General features: G+C 37.2%; 1 protein-coding gene across 9 annotated transcripts in view; it reads right to left on the bottom strand.

Annotated features, from left to right (window-relative positions):
• Ipcef1 (interaction protein for cytohesin exchange factors 1) overlaps nt 1–19,979 on the bottom strand; it is a 167,089-nt gene that overhangs the window by 130,152 nt on the left and 16,958 nt on the right. Inside the window, exon 1 of one of the 9 annotated variants that reach the window (XM_071612888.1) lies at nt 15,251–15,547. The exons of the other annotated variants lie outside the window; for them this stretch is intronic. The gene's annotated coding sequence lies outside the window, so the exon portion shown is untranslated. Of the gene's footprint in view, nt 1–15,250; nt 15,548–19,979 lie in introns of those variants that run through there. 9 annotated transcript variants of the gene reach the window in all.

The raw sequence follows: 19,979 nt of genomic DNA, 5'->3' as shown, positions 1-19,979 counted from the left end.
TGAAGTCCTAATAATAATAGTAATGAATAATAATAGTAATGAACAAATGGAAAATGATACTTCAAAAACAACTCATTAGAATATCACAAAAATTATACAATATTTATGGATAAGCCTAGCAAAATATTTAAAACCTTTATCTAAAAACTGCAAAGGACAGCTAAGAAAAATCAACAGATCTATAGCAATAGTTGACGAGAGTGGTCAAGAGAGTGTAACAATGGAACAAGGGGATATGAACAGGAAATAGAATAGAAGGAAGAGTTCAGGAATAGATGCATATGTTCATGTTCAATTGATTTTTAACAAAAGCACCAAAGTAAATCATAAAGAGAGGAGAAGTCTTTTCAATACTGCTACTGGAGATCAGCTCATCAAAAGTGGCATTAATAAAATGAGCAAGCCACAGACTGGGAGAAAAGATTCACAAAACATATGAAATTCTTTATACACATACTGTGGCAAAGAACCTTATTCAGAATATAGAAACAATTTTACCAATTCAGTAATAAAGTGACAAATACACCAATTAAAAATGGGTGAATGACCTGAACAACACAAAAGATCTATGAATTGACAGTAAGCAACAAAATAGTGCTTAAATAGCAAACTATTAAGAAAATTTTTAAAAAATGAGATACCAACTATAATCCAATATAGTGGAAAAGTTTTAAAAGATGTTGGTAAGACACTGAACAAACAGAACTCTCACACATTTCTGATGGGAGTGTAAAAGGCTGTAGCTTTTTTTTTTTTTTTAATTTTTGATGGTTTTGATCACCTCATTTCTGCTCTTTACTGTCTAACCCAAAGAAAGGAAAACACATATCTACACATGTATATGAATATAAATGGCGTCCTTTTTTAAAAAGAGTCTCATGCTGGAAATGACTAAAATGCCCATCAACAGAAACAGATTAAGAAATTGTGATGTACTTATATGGTAGAAAACAAATAGGAACCACTACGGATCACTTATGCAACAACGTAAGTTAATCTCACACACGTTACACTGAATGAAAGATGTCAGACCCAGAAGAGTACCTGACAAGAGATGCCATTGACATCGGTTCTAGAACAGGCAGGACTCATCTGTGGAGAAGAAATCAGAGCAGCAGTTGCCTCTGGTGAGAGGAGAGGGTGGTTGTGCCGACAGCCAGGGGCGGAGGGGAAGCCATCCACCTTGTGACAGCGTGGATTCCATAAACATGCATTTGCCAAAACTCAAAACCGAGGCACGTGTGACCTGTGCATTTCACTATATGAAGACCATACCTCAGTAAAGTACTTCCAAGCACAGAGAGCAAATACGTTTAAAAAGCAAAGAAATAAAATAGGGTAGAAGCACAACATAATGTGCTTCTAGTTTTAATGATCCATGTTTTCCATACGGCACGCACCCAGTGTCAATCATGGTTTCTTGCCCCATTTGGCTCATAAACCAAAGCCAACTTCATCATCCAACGTCCACAGGCCCCAACAGAGTCTGTCTCAAACAGGACTAAAGTTCCCAGGAACCTTCAAGGACATATCTGAGTATGTGTGATTTTTAGCCTTATGTGCTGACTTTAGAATCTACTTGAGGATAAACTATGATTCCACTGTTATTTTGCCTTCATTAGGTAATAACCAATAAACCCAAGACTAAATTCCTATCACATTATTCTTAGCCCTCTGGTTATAATCAGATGCACTAATAGCACTTGCATGAAGTGTATCAAATTCTTCCTAATCTCTTCCCTTCCCTCTCCCTACCAAAAAACATGAGCTATTTATAAAACTCTCAGCCATCTTTTCATTTGGTTGTACTTATCTGGACTCAGAAGCCATGCATGGTAAATTTCAGACCTATAATTTGTGGCTTCCTGCTTCCAAGATTACCCCAGAGTCGTTCTCATGTGACTGTTTTTCTAGTTAAATATTTACACATACACACAGGGTACACAGGCAGTTCATATTTGACATGATTTAATAGCCACCTACATCTGTTTCTCATCATAACAAGACTGAAAAATGTGCCTACTAAACATATTTTAAATTTATTTGTCCAAAACATTGTTTCCATTCTCATTCTGAGACATTTTTTTTCTGTGTACAGAAAACAGAACTGGACTTTTTTCCTTCTCAGAATCTTGGCTTCAGGAATCTGTCTTACTACCCATCTTTACTTTCCAAGCCCAATCAAAGCATGTGTCATGTCTTATTTTTAACAATGTGTGAGAAGCACAAAATTTGGGGGAAACAGGAAAGGGGGAATGACATTCTATTTAAATGAAAAAAATCTCCAAAAGCAATGACGGACTTCAGATTTGATGGTTCAAGGTTAACAAGAGTACAAATGAGTCCACTCCATCCCGAGGTCAAAATGCCTGGAGTCTGCTTCCGGCTCAAGCATGGCCTTTCCAAATATAAAAAAGAGAAAATTCTTGGCTTTTAAGAACTCCTATAATCACAAAATTACAAAAATCACAAAATTGCAATTGTGAAATCACAACTTACAACATGAATTCTCCCACTATCTAATAAAGGAGACCAGTGGTATTTTAGACTCTATCTTTTTTTTTCCTAGAAATATAAAGCATAGTTAAATCATGAGAATATTCCATTCAGAACACTAATTTATAATAAGCTGATGTTGTCTGACTTTCAATTTTGTTTTGAGATTCAATCTACACATCTGTTTTCTTATGTTTATTCATGTGGTTTTCTAAGCAATAACAAAACAAAGTAAGAGAGAATGAAAACTAAAACAAAAAATTCCTGAGTGAATTATAAATCCTAGAAACTGACCATATTTCATTCTGTATCAAAGAAGAAAAAAAATCAAAGAAACAGTGGTTTTCAACTATTTCAACATGCATTTTACCAACTTGTGCCTAATTCAAGACCTTGCTGTGATTGTTCCTCATCCCTGTTTATCTTTCAGCCACTTCACAGCTCATTAGACTCCAAGAAAAAAGTAATTGGAGAAAATAAAAGGAGATGAGACTCCCACTGAGTGCAGCCCCAAGGAAAAGCTTTGTTTTCAAGAAGCTTAGAGAACTCAGCTCTGAAAAAGACTTTGGTGCATCTGAGAATTGACACAATCCCTCATAGTCTTACTTTCCATGATGCTGACTGAAAAGGGTGACTGGGTTTTAGGCATTTTATCTTTGGACTTTCTAGTTTATGAAATAATATGAGGATGATTCAGTCAGCTATTTCGCCACCGTGACTAAAAGACCTGACCAGAGCAACTGTAGAGGAGAAAGTTTATGTGAGGCTCACAGTTTCAGAGGTCTTAGTCCATAAAAGGCTGGCTACATTCTTTGGGACTTGGAGTGAGGCAGAACATCGTGGTGGAAGAGTATGGGAACGGGAAGCAGCTCACATGATGATCAGAGACCAGAGAAAAGGAGACTCTACTCCCCAGATACAAAACATATACCCCATAGCCACGCCCCCAATGAACCACCTCCTCCAGCCACACCCCACCTGCCTCCAGTCACCACTCAGTTAATCCCATCGGGGTCAACTCGATTATGGTTATGTTATGGCTATAACCTAATCATTTCTTCTCCAAACCTTCTTGCATTGTCACACATGTGAGCTTTTGGGGGACACCACATCTAAACCATAACAGAGGACTACTAAGTTGCATAGAATACTAGGAGAAGTACTTTCTTGGCTACTACCTATTTATCCAACCAACAAAAATATATGTTTGTCTATTCCTCTCACACTCCCCCTCCCTACCCCACTATGAATCAGCTTCCTTATGTCAGAGAAAACATTCAGCATCTGGTTTGTTGGGATTGGCTAACTTCACTTAGCATTATCTTTTCTAACTCCGTCCATTTACCTGCAAATGCCATGATTTTGTTCTCTTTTATGGCTGAGTAATATTCCATTTTGTATATACACCACATTTTTTTATCCATTCATCTATTGAAGGTCATCTAGGTTGGTTCCACAGTTTAGCTATTGTGCATTATGCTGCTATAAACATTGATGTGGCTGTGTCCCTGTAGTATGCTGTTTTTAAGTCCTTTGGGAATAGACCAAGAAGAGGGATAGCTGAATAGGGCAGAGAGGTGAGAGGGAAGGGAGGGAGCATGGGGTTAGAAATGATGGTGGAATGGGATGGACATTATTATCCAAAGTACATGTATGAAGACACGAATTGGTGTGAATATACTTTGTATACAACCAGAGATATGAAAAAATTGTGCTCTATATGTGTAATAAGAATTGTGATGCATTCTGCTGTCACATATAAATAAAAAATTAATAAAGTATATATATGTACATGAATGAATGCTGCCTTCAGACCTCTGTTCTGATGCCTCCAGCATTTATGTTAGTGTTAGATGTAATTATAAATAAAACCTACAGATGATGCAAAAGATTTTTTACTCATGAATTTTTAGTACATAATACATAAAATTTCAGGAATATATGCATATTTAAATTTCTTTCTCAATCTTTGAAGAAGCAAAACATAATGAACATCAAAAAGACCCAAGGAATCTTACAAAATCTTATCAATGGTAAAGGAGGAAATAGTTCCCAATGTTTTTGAATGAAGGTCACAGATCCATGATACTAAAACTGGACATAAATACAAATACTGCAAAAAGGCAAAATTGTAGATGAGTAAGTCTCTTGAATATAAATCCAAAAATTCTAAACAAAATATTGACAAGTTGAATTCTACAATATCTAAAAAGGATATTATATCATGATTATGTGGGCTTTATCCCAGGCTTAACATTTGGAAATCAATCAATATAAATCACCATATTAACAGAAAGAAGGGGAAATTACATAATCAAATCAATAGGAGCAAAAAGGGAATTTGCCAAAATTTACAACATATTTATAATTAAAAAACAAATAAACAAAAAACCTCCAGGATACAAATAATAGAACTTCATCTTGTAAAAGGCCATCTACAAAAAGTTTACAGCTAATATAACATTTCTGAAAATATATTCACCCCTTTGTTTGGGAGCAAGACAAAAGTTGTACTATTTCACTATTTCTATTATAGTATATTAGCAGTACTGGCCAATGTGATAAAGTAAGAAAAAGAAAGAAAGACTTCAAATTAGAAAAGGAAAAGCTAAAAAAAAAAACAACTGGTCCAAAAGAAAACCTTAAATGTAATTTTAAAAAGTAAAAATTGTGTAGAAAATTTCAACAAAGCTTCACAAAACTCTTAGAAGTAATCATTGAATTTGGCATGGTAAAAGAATAAAAGATTACTATAAAAATTCAATTATTTTTTCTATGTAGCAGCAAAAGAGTTAATTGGAAAATAATATTTTTAAAACAATGCCCTTTATAATATCGCCAAATGATATTTAGAGATAATTTTAACAGAAACAGACAAAATTTATATATTGAAAACCACTCAACATTGCTGAGAGAAGGTCTAAAGAAGACCTACATAAAAGAAGAGATATACTACATCCATGGGACAGAAGACATTGTTCACATGTTAACTCTCCCCTATGTCTACTTTACTACCAATCATAATCTTTTCAGACATTTTTTATAGAAACTGACAAACTGATTTTAAAATTTTTAAGGAAATGCAGAGGATCTAGAATACCAAAATAAATAAATAAATAAATAAAAAAGAAAAAGAAAGATGAAGGACCCACAGTACTTTCTATTTTGAAATTTACTGCAAAGTTAGGCAGCCAAGGCAATATATTGTTGGTGCAAAGACAAGTGAGTCAGTGATATGAAATAGAGAATAAAGAAATAAAGTCATACAAGATTCAATTAATATATTCAATAAAGAAGCTGAATTAATTCAATTGGAAGTATAGTTTGTCAAATAGAGCTAGAAATTTGGATATTCACATGTAAAAAAAAAAAATAGACCTTATCCACTCCAGGAAAAAAAAAAAGTTAATTTTAAATGTCACTCTATCTAATATATAATGGAATTAAATTAAAAATAAACAATACAAATGTATCTATAAAATCCCTACATATTTGAAAACTAAAAACACTTCTAAATAACCCATAGGTTATCAAAGAATCAAACCAAAGATAAATTAGAAAGTATTTTGAATAGGATGAAAGTGAAACTAACATACCAAAATTTTTGTGGTGTACCTAATCAGTATTAAGGAGAAAATTTATAGCACAAAATGTTTATTTTAGAAAATAAAGTCCCAAATCACCTCACAAAATTTCAACAGTGAAGTACAAAGTAATTTCCCCCTAAGATCATGACTAGGTAATGGTGCTCACTCTCACCACCTCAATTCAATATTGTACTCAAGGATCTAGCCAGTGTAATAAGGCAAGAAAAAAATGAAATAAAAATAATACATATTGGAAAGAACAAAGAAAACTGACTTTATTTGCAGATGACATGATCATTTCAATAGAACATCCCATGGACATTTTTTAAACTATTAAGAGTAAAATTGTGAAATTCAAGGTTTTGATTTTATTCCTATATTCTAACAACAAACAACTGGAACTGAAATGATAAGATCATATCTAAATAGCATCAAAAATATCTAATAGAAATCTGAGGAAAGATATAAAATATCTGAATCTTAAAGGTATGAAATATTGCTAAGAGTTAAGAAGACTTAACTAAATGGACCAATATATCTTTTCCATGAGGTAGAAGATTCAATATTGTTCAGATGTCAATTCTCTGCAAATTGCTCTCTCAGTTCAATTCACAGCCAATCAAAACACTTCTGAAGGCTTTGATTTTTATACAAATTGACAGTCTGATTCTAATGTTTTTATGGCATATAAAAGACCTAGAGTAGTAAAAAAATAACTGTAAAACAATAAGAATTTAATTATATCACTGATTCATACTTCAACACATAGCTACAGTAATCAAGAGAACATGGCCTGACATCAGGTTAGACAAATAGATCAACAGAACAGAAAGTCCAGGAATATACTCATACATATATGATTAATTGATTTTGACAAAGGTGGAAAAACAGCTCAGTAAAGGATGATCTTTCAACAAATAGTGCTGGAACAACTAGATGTAGATAGATACATACAAAAGTAGATAGATAGATACCAATTTTTTTTACTTTGATTTGTACCTTGTATGTATGCAAAATTAACTCAAAATGGATCATATTTATGTGTAAAATCTGTATTCATAAAACTTCTGAAAAAAAGATTTTATCAAAAATAAGAATTTCTTAAAGACACAATTAAGAAATTAAAATGAGAAGGTACATTACGGAGAAAATACTTGCAAATCATTAAAATATGTGATACCAAGAATATATAGATATGTGATATTCAGAATATATAAAGACCCTTTAACCATAATAATAAAAACAACAATAAAAAATTGCAAAAGATGTAAACCAACACTTCATGAATGAAGACGAATGTCAAATGAGCATGTTTATTTGTCAATAGAGCACTGAAAAAGAGCATTTGTCAATAGAACATAATATTAGTCAATAGAGCATTGAAAATTAAAGGCACAATGTTAACACTGCATAGCTATTATAATGGTTAAAATTGAAATGATAGCATTGACAAGGATACAGAGCAAATGCAATTCTCAAACAATACCTGTAGGAATATAAATGGTTTTAATCACTTTAGAGTATAATTTAGGAGTCTTTTAAAAACTTAAATGTATGTGGCTGGGGTTGTGGCTCAGTGATAGAGCACTTGCTTAGCCTGTGTGAGGTACTGGGTTCAACTTGCAGCACCACATATAAATAAATAAAGATCCATTGACAACTAAAAAATATATTTTAAAAACTTAAATGTACATCTGTCACAACCCAGCCATTCTCCTAGATATTTACCCAAGAGAAATGAAATATAAACATATTCAAGGACTTGTACACAAATGCAGAATGCTTTATTTGCAATCACCAAAAATATGAAACCATTTAAACATCTATAACTGAATTGACAAATGATTCTCCTACAAGAGAATACTGCTCTACTGTGTAAATAAAGCAAATAAAAAGTAATAAAATACATACAACATATGAATGAATCTCCACATCATTATGATAAGTTAAATAAGGCAGACGCAAAAACATACATAAAATCCTAGAAAGTGCAAACTCACTACAGCAATAGCGAGCAAATCAGTGGTTGCCTGAGGGTGTGGAAGTCAGGAAGGGTTGGAGAAAGGGGTTGTGTGCTCTCGACTGTGCTAACAGTTTTATGCATGCACACTTCTATCAAAACTGATCAAACTGAACACTTCAAAATGCCATTTATTTAAACATCAATTACACCCCAGTAATACTTTTAATTTTTAAAAATCAACATCCTAGTGAGAGTAGCTTCCATAAAACTGAGAAACAGAAAGAAGGAAGGTGTAGATAGAAAGGGGTGAGTGGGGAGAGAGGGAAAGACCAGCCAGATGTTGGTGGGGACCCACCACAATATTTGTGGACTCAGAATGTGTTCAGGCAGCAATATGACCTTGTACTCACCACTCCTTGAGCAAGGTCAAGTCCACCTCTGGCCAGGTGGCTACATCTGGACATTTGAACCATGCTCACTCATGGATCTTTGTTTCAGAAAATGGGTGCTCCAACATGTTAGAGTTCTGATGCATTCTATTATGATGTATATGATTTAGCATTCTTTTTTTTATTGTTGGTTGTTCAAAACATTACATAGTTCTTGATATATCATCTTTCACACTTTGCTTCAAGTGGGTTATGAACTCCCATTTTTAGCCCATATACAGATTGCAGAATCACATCAATTACACATCCATTGATTTACATATTGCCATACTAGTGACTGTCGTGTTCTGCTAACTTTCCTATCCTCTACTATCCCCCCTCCCCTCCCCTCCCCTCTTCTCTCTCTACCCCCTCTACTAACCTTCATTTCTCCCCCTTGTATTATTTTTCCCTTTCCCCTCATTTCCTCTTGTATGTCCTTTTGTATAACCCTGAAGGTCTCCTTCCATTTCCATGCAATTTCCCTTTTCTCTCCCTTTCCCTCCCACCTCTCATCTCTGTTTAATGTTAATCTTCTTCTCATGCTCTTCATCCCTACTCTGTTCTTAGTTACTCTCCTTATATCAAAGAAGACATTTGGCATTTGTTTTTTAGGGATTGGCTAGCTTCACTTAGCATAATCTGCTCTAGTGCCATCCATTTCCCTGCAAATTCTATGATTTTGTCATTTTTTAATGCAGAGTAATACTCCATTGTGTATAAATGCCACATTTTTTTAATCCATTCGTCTATTGAAGGGCATCTGGGTTGGTTCCACAGTCTTGCTATTGTGAATTGAGCTGCTATGAACATCGATGTAGCAGTGTCCCTGTAGCATGCTCTTTTTAGGTCTTTAGGGAATAGACCAAGAAGGGGAATAGCTGGGTCAAATGGTGGCTCCATTCCCAGCTTTCCAAGAAATCTCCATACTGCTTTCCAAATTGGCTGCACCAATTTGCAGTCCCACCAGCAATGTACAAGTGTACCCTTTTCCCCACATCCTCGCCAGCACTTGTTGTTGTTTGACTTCATAATGGCTGCCAATCTTACTGGAGTGAGATGGTATCTTAGGGTGGTTTTGATTTGCATTTCTCTGACTGCTAGAGATGGTGAGCATTTTTTCATGTACTTGTTGATTGATTGTATGTCCTCCTCTAAGAAGTGTCTGTTCAGGTCCTTGGCCCATTTGTTGATTGGGTTGTTTGTTCTCTTATTGTCTAATTTTTTTGAGTTCTTTGTATACTCTGGATATTAGGGCTCTATCTGAAGTGTGAGGAGTAAAGATTTGTTCCCAGGATGTAGGCTCCCTATTTACCTCTCTTATTGTTTCTTTTGCTGAGAAAAAACTTTTTAGTTTGAGTAAGTCCCATTTGTTGATTCTAGTTATTAAATTTTGTGCTATGGGTGTCCTATTGAGGAATTTGGAGCCCGACCCCACAGTATGTAGATCGTAGCCAACTTTTTCTTCTATCAGACTGCGTGTCTCTGATTTGATATCAAGCTTCTTGATCCATTTTGAATTCACTTTTGTGCATGGCGAGAGAAAGGGATTCAGTTTCATTTTGTTGCATATGGATTTCCAGTTTTCCCAGCACCATTTGTTGAAGATGCTATCCTTCCTCCATTGCATGCTTTTAGCCCCTTTATCAAATATAAGATAGTTGTAGTTTTGTGGATTGGTTTCTGTGTCCTCTATTCTGTACCATTGGTCCACCCGCCTGTTTTGGTACCAGTACCATGCTGTTTTTGTTACTATTGCTCTGTAGTATAGTTTGAAGTCTGGTATCGCTATACCGCCTGATTCACACTTCCTGCTTAGCATTGTTTTTGCTATTCTGGGTCTTTTATTTTTCCATATGAATTTCATGATTGCTTTCTCTATTTCTACAAGAAATGCCGTTGGGATTTTGATTGGCATTGCATTAAACCTATAGAGAACTTTTGGTAATATCGCCATTTTGATGATGTTAGTTCTGCCTATCCATGAACAGGGTATATTTTTCCATCTTCTAAGATCTTCTTCTATTTCTCTCTTTAGGGTTCTGTAGTTTTCATTGTATAAGTCTTTCACCTCTTTTGTTAGGTTGATTCCCAAGTTTTTATTCTTTTGAAGATATTGTGAATGGAGTGGTTGTCCTCATTTCCATTTCAGAGGATTTGTCGCTGATATACAGGAATGCCTTTGATTTATGCGTGTTGATTTTATATCCTGCCACTTTGCTGAATTCATTTATTAGCTCTAATAGTTTCTTTGTAGAGCCTTTTGGGTCTGCTAGGTATAGAATCATGTCATCTGCAAATAGTGATAATTTAAGTTCTTCTTTTCCTATTTTTATGCCTTTAATTTCTTTCGTCTGTCTAATTGCTCTGGCCAGCGTTTCGAGAACTATGTTGAACAGAAGTGGTGAAAGAGGGCATCCCTGTCTTGTTCCAGATTTTAGAGGGAATGCCTTCAGTTTTTCTCCATTCAGAATGATGCTAGCCTGAGGCTTAGCATAGATTGCTTTTACAATATTGAGGTATATTCCTGTGATCCCTAGTTTTTCTAGAGTTTTGAACATAAAGGGATGCTGTACTTTGTCGAATGCTTTTTCCGCATCTATCGAGATGATCATATGGTTCTTATTTTTAAGTCTATTGATGTGGTGAATAACATTTATTGATTTCCGTATATTGAACCAGGCTTACATCCCAGGGATGAATCCTACTTGATCATGGTGCACAATTTTTTTGATATGTTTTTGTATCCGATTCGACAGAATTTTATTGAGGATTTTTGCATCTAGGTTCATTAGAGATATTGGTCTGAAGTTTTCTTTCTTTGAAGTGTCTTTGTCTGGTTTAGGTATCAGGGTGATGTTGGCCTCGTAGAATGAATTTGGAAGTTCTCCCTCTTTTTCTATTTCCTGAAGTAGCTTGAAAAGTATTGGTATTAGTTCCTCTTTAAAGGTTTTGTAAAATTCTGCTGTATACCCATCCGGTCCTGGGCTTTTCTTAGTTGGTAGTCTTTTGATGGTTTCTTCTATTTCCTCAATTGATATTGGTCTGTTTAGGTTGTCTATATCCTCCTGACTCAATCTGGGCAGATCATATGACTTAAGAAATTTATCTATGCCTTCACTATCTTCTAATTTATTGGAGTATAAGGATTCAAAATAATTTTTGATTATCTTCTGTATTTCTGAAGTGTCTGTTGTGATATTGCCTTTTTCATCCCGTATGCTAGTAATTTGAGTTCTCTCTCTTCTTCTCTTCGCTAGCATGGCTAAGGGTCTGTCGATTTTGTTTATTTTTTCAAAGAACCAACTTTTAGTTTTGTCAATTTTTTCAATTGTTTCTTTTGTTTCGATTTCATTAATTTCAGCTCTGATTTTAATTATTTCTTGCCTTCTACTTCTTTTGCTGTTGTTTTGCTCTTCTTTTTCTAGGATTTTGAGATGAAGTATGAGATCATTTATTTGTTGGTTTTTTCTTTTTTTAAGGAATGAACTCCAAGCAATGAATTTTCCTCTTAGAACTGCTTTCAATGTATCCCATAGATTCCGATATGTTGTGTCTGTGTTTTCATTAATCTCTAAGAATTTTTTAATTTCCTCCTTGATGTCTTCTATAACCCATTGATCATTCAGTAACCTATTGTTCATTCTCCAAGTGATGTATGCTTTTTCCTTCCTTCTTTTATCGTTGATTTTCAGTTCCATTCCATTATGATCAGATAGGATGCATGGTATTATCTCTACTCCTTTATATTGTCTAAGAGTTGCCCTGTGACATAATATATGATCTATTTTTGAGAAGGATCCATGTGCTGCTGAGAAAAAAGTGTAACTGCTTGATGTTGGGTGGTATATTCTATATATGTCAATTAAGTCTAGGTTATTAATTGTGTTATTGAGTTCTATAGTTTCCTTATTCAACTTTTGTTTGGAAGATCTGTCCAGTGGCGAGAGAGGTGTGTTGAAGTCTCCCATGATTATTGTATGGTGGTCTATTAGACTCTTGAACTTGAGAAGAGTTTGTTTGATGAACATAGCTGCACCATTGTTTGGGGCATATATATTTATGATTGTTATGTCTTGTTGGTGTATGGTTCCCTTAAGCAGTATGTAGTGTCCCTCTTTATCCCTTTTGATTAACTTTGGCTTGAAATCTATTTTATTTGATATGAGTATGGACACACCTGCTTGTTTCCGAAGTCCATATGAGTGATATGATTTTTCCCAACCTTTCACCTTCAGCCTATGTATGTCTTTTCCTATCAAATGCGTCTCCTGTAGGCAGCATATTGTTGGGTCTTGTTTTGAGATCCATTCTACTAGCCTGTGTCTCTTAATTGGTGAGTTTAAGCCATTAACATTTAGGGTTATTATTGAGATATGGGTTATTGTTCCAGCCATATTTGTTTATTTATGTTACTAAACATGGTTTGTTTTCCTCTTTGATTATCCCCCCCCCCTTTACTGTCCTACCTCCCACTGTTGGTTTTCATTGTTATTTTCCATTTCCTCTTCCTGTAATGTTTTGCCGAGGATGTTTTGAAGAGATAGTTTTCTGCATATTCTTTTAACTTTTGTTTGTCGTGGAAGGTTTTAATTTCATCTTCCATCCTGAAGCTTAATTTCGCTGGATACACAATTCTTGGTTGGAACCCATTTTCTTTCAGTGTTTGAAATATGTTATTCCAGGATCTTCTAGCTTTCAGAGTCTGTGTTGAAAGATCAGCTGTTATCCTGATTGGCTTACCCCTAAATGTAATCTGCTTCCTTTCTCTTGTAGCTTTTAAAATTCTCTCCTTATTCTGTATGTTGGGCATCTTCATTATAATGTGTCTAGGTGTGGATCTCTTATAATTTTGTACATTCGGCGTCCTGTAGGCTTCTAGAATTTGGGATTCTGTCTCATTCTTCAAGTCTGGGAAGTTTTCTCGTATTATTTCATTGAATAAATTGCTCATTCCTTTGGTATGGAGTTCTATACCTTCCTGTATCCCAATGACTCTTAAGTTTGGTCTCTTAATGTTATCCCATATTTCTTGGATGTTCTGCTCATGGTTTCTTAACAGTCTTGCTGAGCTGTCTATGTTCTTTTCCAGTTGAAATACTTTGTCTTCATTGTCTGATGTTCTATCTTCTAAGTGTTCTACTCTGCTGGTAGTATTCTCCATTGAGTTTTTAAGTTGGTTTATTGCTTCCTGCATTTCTAGGATTTCTGTTTGTTTGTTTTTTATAACCTCTATCTCCCTGTATAGTTGATCCTTTGCTTCCTGGATTTGTTTGTGTAATTCCTTGTCGAAGTGATCTTTCATTGTCTGATTTTGCTGTCTAATGTCTTCCTTGATACTCCAGATCATCTGAAGCATATATATCCTGAATTCTTTATCTGACATTCCATCTGCTGCAGCTGTTACCTCTTCTAAAGTTGAGTTGACCTGCATTGCTTGTAGTCCTTTCTTTCCTTGTCTTTTCATACTGCTTGCGTTTCTTTCTTCTTGGTGAAACTGTTGTGTTTTTGAAATTTTTCCCCCCCTATATATTTATATTGCTCTTGTATAGTTGAAAAGTCTCCCTTGCAGGTGCGGGCGGGGGCTCTGCTCTGCCCCTCCTCCAATTGGTGTGAGGTGTCTACCACGCCCTCGGACCCCTGGGCCTGATCCGCCGTTCTGTCGCAGGTCTGCCTACCTTGCAGGTGGGGGCGAAGGCTCTGCCCTGCCCCTCCTACCACGCCCGGGGACCGCTAGGCCTGATCTGCAGGTTGGTCGCCCGTCTGCCCACCTTGCGGGCACGGGTGTCAGTTCCGCTCCGCCCCCACTCCAATTGGGGTCACTTGACCACCACACAGGCGGGCCACTGGGCCTGATCTGGGCTCGGGCGAAGGCTCTGCTCTGCCCCTACTCCAGTTGGGGTGAAGTGTGTTCCACGCTGGCAGGCCGCTGGGCCTGATCCGCCGGTCTGTTCCAGGTCTGCTTACCTTGCCGGCATGGGTGGCGGCTCTGCCCTGCCCCTCCTACCACGCCTGCAGACCGCTGGGCCTGATCTGCAGGTTGGTCGCAGGTCTGCCTACCTTGTGGGCACGGGCGGCGGCCCCGCTCCTCCCCTCTGGCTCGACGACAAAGCGAGAGAGACTCAGGTATCTGTGACTCACCCTCCCTACCAGGGGACCAACTGTTTCCGTCGCCGCTGGCACCAATGAAGTTCTCTCGTCGGCCGCTCTCCGATGACATCAGATCTCTGCCATGCTGGCATCCCCTGTTCTATGGCTGAATCCCATTTTCTTCTCTTCCAATAGGCAGAGCTGTGCCCTCTGAGCCGAGCTTCTGCCCTCTATGTGCTGACAGAAATCCCTGTACGGTGGCTCCTGGGAGTCTCTCAATCCTGTTAGTCCAGAACCCTTTCACTTATCCGGCCCCTCCCCCTGTTCCTCCTCCCAGCCAGCCAGCCAGGTCCTGTTCACCAGAGGCGGTTTCCCAAGGATCTGATTACACTTGCAGCCCCACCGCGTGTCCTATATCCCGAGTGATGAACACCCTCTCTGTCATTCATCTAAGCCCCAGTGCTGTGGTGGGGTGATCTTGGAACCAACAGTTTAATTTTTCCGGACCCCTTTGGTGGGCACGCCCCCAGAAACTGGCGGCTAAGATCTTGGGTGTGGCCACTGGTGTTAAGGGGAGGTGGGGATCTGGAATCCCCTCTGCTTCCCTACAGACACGCCCCTGGAGAGATTCCCGAGGTTTCCTGGCTGCTTGTATCTGGGGGGGGGGGGGGGTGGGAGTCACACACCTGCTAACGTGGATTCCGCTGGGAAGGAATTCTGTCGGCGGAACTCTGGTGATGTCACCACTCTGCTATGGCGGGCCCCAGGCTCCTTGCCGGAGTGTCCGAAGGGAGGGGTGGGACTGGTCTGTCTCTGGTTGGTTTCAGCTCCCAGTTCGCTATTTCACGAAGGCTTGGCGAGAGACCTCTTCCTAGAGTCCCTGCACCGCTCCTGCTGCGCTGCGCCTCGGAGGCTATCCGCCCTGACGCGGGGGCCGTGTGCAGGCAGCCGACAGTCGCCGAGTCGCGCAGGCAGCGGCTGGCGGGTCTGGACCTCTGCGCTGCGTGGCTGAGATTCACTCGTCTAGCGCAGACTGTCACCTCCAAAAATCCTACCGATTCCCGGCCGGTCTCTCTTTAGTGGAATTTTGCTAGGAGTTTCTCAGCAGGTCGAATCTAAGCGTATCCATGCGTCTCTCTGACCCCGTTGTTGAGGAGGTACTGAAAGCGCTGCCTCCCCTCTCGCCGCCATGTTGGATCTATAATGATTTAGCATTCTTTAACTGAACTTTTTATGTGCCATGAACCAAATTTCCTGAATTTTCTTAAAAATAATGGTGCCAATGACATAGACATGATATCAAGACTAAGGTAAATATCAATAGATTTTATTTGTTACAGCAGTTTCTGTTTCATAGGAAAATGGAGCAAAAAGTACAGAGAATTCCTATGTATCTTTTGGCCCCACACAAATACAGCCTCTCCCACTATCAAAATCTCCTATGAGAGTGGCACATTTGTTACAAACCATGATCTGCTTGACACATCATTAGGACCCAAAGAACATGTTTTATATCAGAGGTCATTTTTTGGTGTTGTGTATTCCATAGGTTTTGGCAAACATGTACTGACATGCGTTTACCATCACAGATGAGTTTCACTGCCCTAAAACGCCTCTCTTCTCCAAAGTAGCCCCTTTGTTTTAGTCAGCTTTTCTGTCCCTGTGACCAAAAGACAGAAGAAGAACAATTTGGAGAAGAAGTTTATTTTGGCTCACGGTTTCAGAGGTTCAGTCCATGGTCGGCCAACTCCATAGATCTGAGTTCAAGGCAAGGAGAATTCACAGCAGAGTGTGTGGCAGAGGAAAGCAGTTCAGGACATGGCAACCAGGAAGCAGAACAGAAAGATGTCTGCTCATCAGCGATAAAATATACACTCCAAGGCATACCTCCAGGGACTTACTTCCTTCATCCACATCCTGCCTGCCTGTAGTTACCACCCGATCAATCCTCATTATTAATTAACTAATTAATGCACAGATTCAGTTACAACTCTCATAATAATCCATTTCACCTCAGAACGTTCCTGCATTGTTTCACACATGAGTTTTGGGAACACCTCCTACATAGACTTCAACATCCCTGACAACCACTTGTCTTTTACTGACTCCAGTGTTCTGCCTTTTCCAGAATGTCACATGGTTAGTGTTATAGAGTTTGTAGCCTTTTTATTTAGTAATATGCATTTACGGTTCCTCCATGTATTTTCATAGCCTGATAGCCCATTCCTTTACAATGCTGAATAATGTTCTACTGCCTGGATATACCCCAGTTTATGTAATTACCTGCTAAAGGACAATTTGGTTGCTTTCAAGTTTGAATGAAGTTACTATAAATATTTGTATCCAGGTTTTTGTGTAGAAATAAGTTTTTAATCATATGAGTACATAGCAAGGAATATAATACCTGGGTCATAAGGTAACAGTGTATGTAGTTTTGTTGAGAAACTGCTAGACTGTGTTTCAAGCTGGTGGTTTTTACATTCCTACCAGCAAGGAACTGCGGTTCCTATTGCTCCATATCTTTGTCAGCATTTGGTGTTGTTAGTGCTTTGGATTTGGGCCAACAGTTCTTTATCAAATATATCTTTGGCAAATATTTTCTCTCAATCTGTGGTTTGTCTTCTCATGCTCTGGCAATGATTATATTTTAATGCAGCATATTTTGGAGATTTGTTATGTCTTCAGTTTGCCAAATTTATCTGTATATTAAAAAAAATTAAAAATCAAAATATTACCAGAAGCACAAAATAACTATGTATGATAATTGCAATGTCATGTAGGCACTTACATCTAGAGAAAACACAGGAATGCATTTAGGTTCTTAGAAACTGATTAAGTTATTTTATTGACATTATTGTTTAGTAAGTCAGATTTTTCCATGTGGTTTAGGTATCAAGATCACAGGGCATGGAGTAAATGAAAGATGGCAAGAATGAAAATAAAAGTATATTAGTTGATATTTTGCCCCTGTGCTCAGCAATTTTTCACATTTCAAAATTATGGAAACTTGAAAGTTTTCCTTTGTAAAGATTGTTGGGTTTTTTTAAATTTTATTGGGAGCATTGTGATGGATTTATGTTAAAATAAAACATCCCTGCCATTCCCAAGTTATACTGTCAAAGTTGTAAGCCGAAGGGGATGAAAATGTTCCATCTTAGACAAGAGCAGAAGTGTCAGATCTTCTTTCAAGTCATCTTCCTCACCACTCACTACTAATTGTGTGACCCTGAGCAAGTCCATCATTGTTCTACGCCTCCACAAAAGTAAAGGCTTGAGAAAAGTGGCTCTCTAAACATGAAGGCAGAACGGTTTTCACCCCAGGATCCCAGTTACCTAAGTCAACCAAGGGATCTGATAAGAAAAACCCTACTGAGCACGCTTCATACACCTTCCCTGGCTGCCTCAGCTGACAGGGGCCGTGTTTTGTTGGGGGCTCAGTTCTCTACTCTAGTGGAGCATCTTGTGATCCGTGGGAGACTGCTTTGTGCTGCTTAAGATCCCTCCTCAGTTGCCTGTGCACAACCTTCTCCAATAAGGTTATGAACTCCTAAGGGACATGGCATGCTGTCACTCAATTTGTGATTATGATGGGACTTCTGATTCTTTCATATCTTTACCAGCAGCTACTTGTGTTTATGTGGAAGGGCTCAATATTCTTGTAGATATAAAAGAATATTGAGCCCCTCCACATACATTTTACATATATATATGTAAATCTATTTATATACATACATATATATAAAATATATTTCTCTCAAAATGATAAAATTAAAAGGAAAAGAACCTTGGGATGAAAAATAGTCTCACACAGTAGTTACATTTTGAGTTGAACTTGAATACTGACATGAATCCATGCGAATGTTCATCTTGGATAAATCACCCTCTCTGCCTGAGTTTTCTCGTATGTAATATATAACAAATATATATATATATATATATATATATATATATATATATATATATATATATATATAACATAGAGTATTGTGAAGATCAAAGATAATCATATCAAATGTTTAGTCTATATTGATACATTTATCTACATTCTATAAATGTTACCATTATTCCCAAGTTTAAAAAAATCAGAAAAAGACTCACAAAATAATACTTGAGAATTTTGTAAAGAAGCAAAATAGTCAAGTACAAAACAAAACAAAAAATAAAAATAATAAATAAGTTCTGGGAGAGAGGAAAATCTTAAGAAACTTCTTTATACATATTCAAATCTAGATTTTTCTCCATGAAGAGATATAAAATTTGGAGAAGGGTGCTATGTAGGCTTCTAAATATCGCATGCCTTTATTTTTCCCATTACATTTTTGTCCCTTGACAAGACAAAAACTGTGCTCAAAAAATAACATTCAACAAGAAATAGGGAACCTATAAATTAAAAGCATTTAAAATATACTAACAATTACAATATATAAACTATACTTGAATTCTAAAAATCAAAAATAAATTGTATGAAACAAACTAGGGAGTTAGAATGCTTTAATATTATTAGGTTTTGTGTTTTTTTTTTTAGACTTGATAATGGTACTGTGGTTATACTTTCTTAAAAGAGATACTAGTAAAACGAGAGAGAGAGAGAGAGAGAGAGAGAGAGAGACCAGCAGATTGGCCAACTCTGCATCCTTCACCTTGGGTGCCTGCTTGACCTCTTACTCTCAGCATCTGTATCCCTTTGACTGGGGCTTCCCTAGGCCCCCAGAGCCCTACATAAATGGCAGCCAAGGGGGACCAAAAAATTTACCAGTTGCCCACTCCATTCCCACTCCAGCAGCGCTCAACCCATGACCCCTAAAGGTTAGTGAACACATAGCCCTGGTCCTGTGCCCGGTGTGGACAGGGAAGGAACTTCACAGGGGCAGGTGTTCTCTGCTGTCTCCAAGAATTCCCCAAAAGGATTAGGCCAGAGCTGGTGGGAACATGCTGTTGATTTCCTGCCCTTTTCTCCTTTGCCACTTTCCAAAAAATATTTCCAAATAAATGATTTGCATTCAAATCTTTATCTCAGGGTTTACTTCTGGGGGAACCCAAATTAAAACAGATGCATACTGTAATATCTTAAAATGAATTGATATGATGGCTGATTTCTTCTAACTCATGCAGAGAAAGGGGCAATGGAGAGAAGATTGATTATGTTGATAATTGTGAAGCTAAGAGATGGGTACTTTGGAACTTCATCTTATTATTTAATTTATATTTGTAAGTTTGTAATTTTCCATATTAGATTTTTTAAATGAATACTTTAACATCAAAATTTAAAATACAAAACAAATGCCATTTCAAACCAGCAGGGGCATATGACTTATTTAACTATGGACATCTGAAAGATAAATAATAAAGCTACCTTTCACAAAAATAAATTTCAGGTGAATTAAATATTATGAAATAAAATTGTTAAAAATAAAT

The sequence above is a fragment of the Marmota flaviventris genome, chromosome 6 (assembly GCF_047511675.1).
Source record: "Marmota flaviventris isolate mMarFla1 chromosome 6, mMarFla1.hap1, whole genome shotgun sequence".
Taxonomy (NCBI): domain Eukaryota; kingdom Metazoa; phylum Chordata; class Mammalia; order Rodentia; family Sciuridae; genus Marmota; species Marmota flaviventris.
The sequence above is the reverse complement of the archived record's forward strand: the minus strand, read 5'-3'. Positions and strand labels throughout refer to the sequence as shown.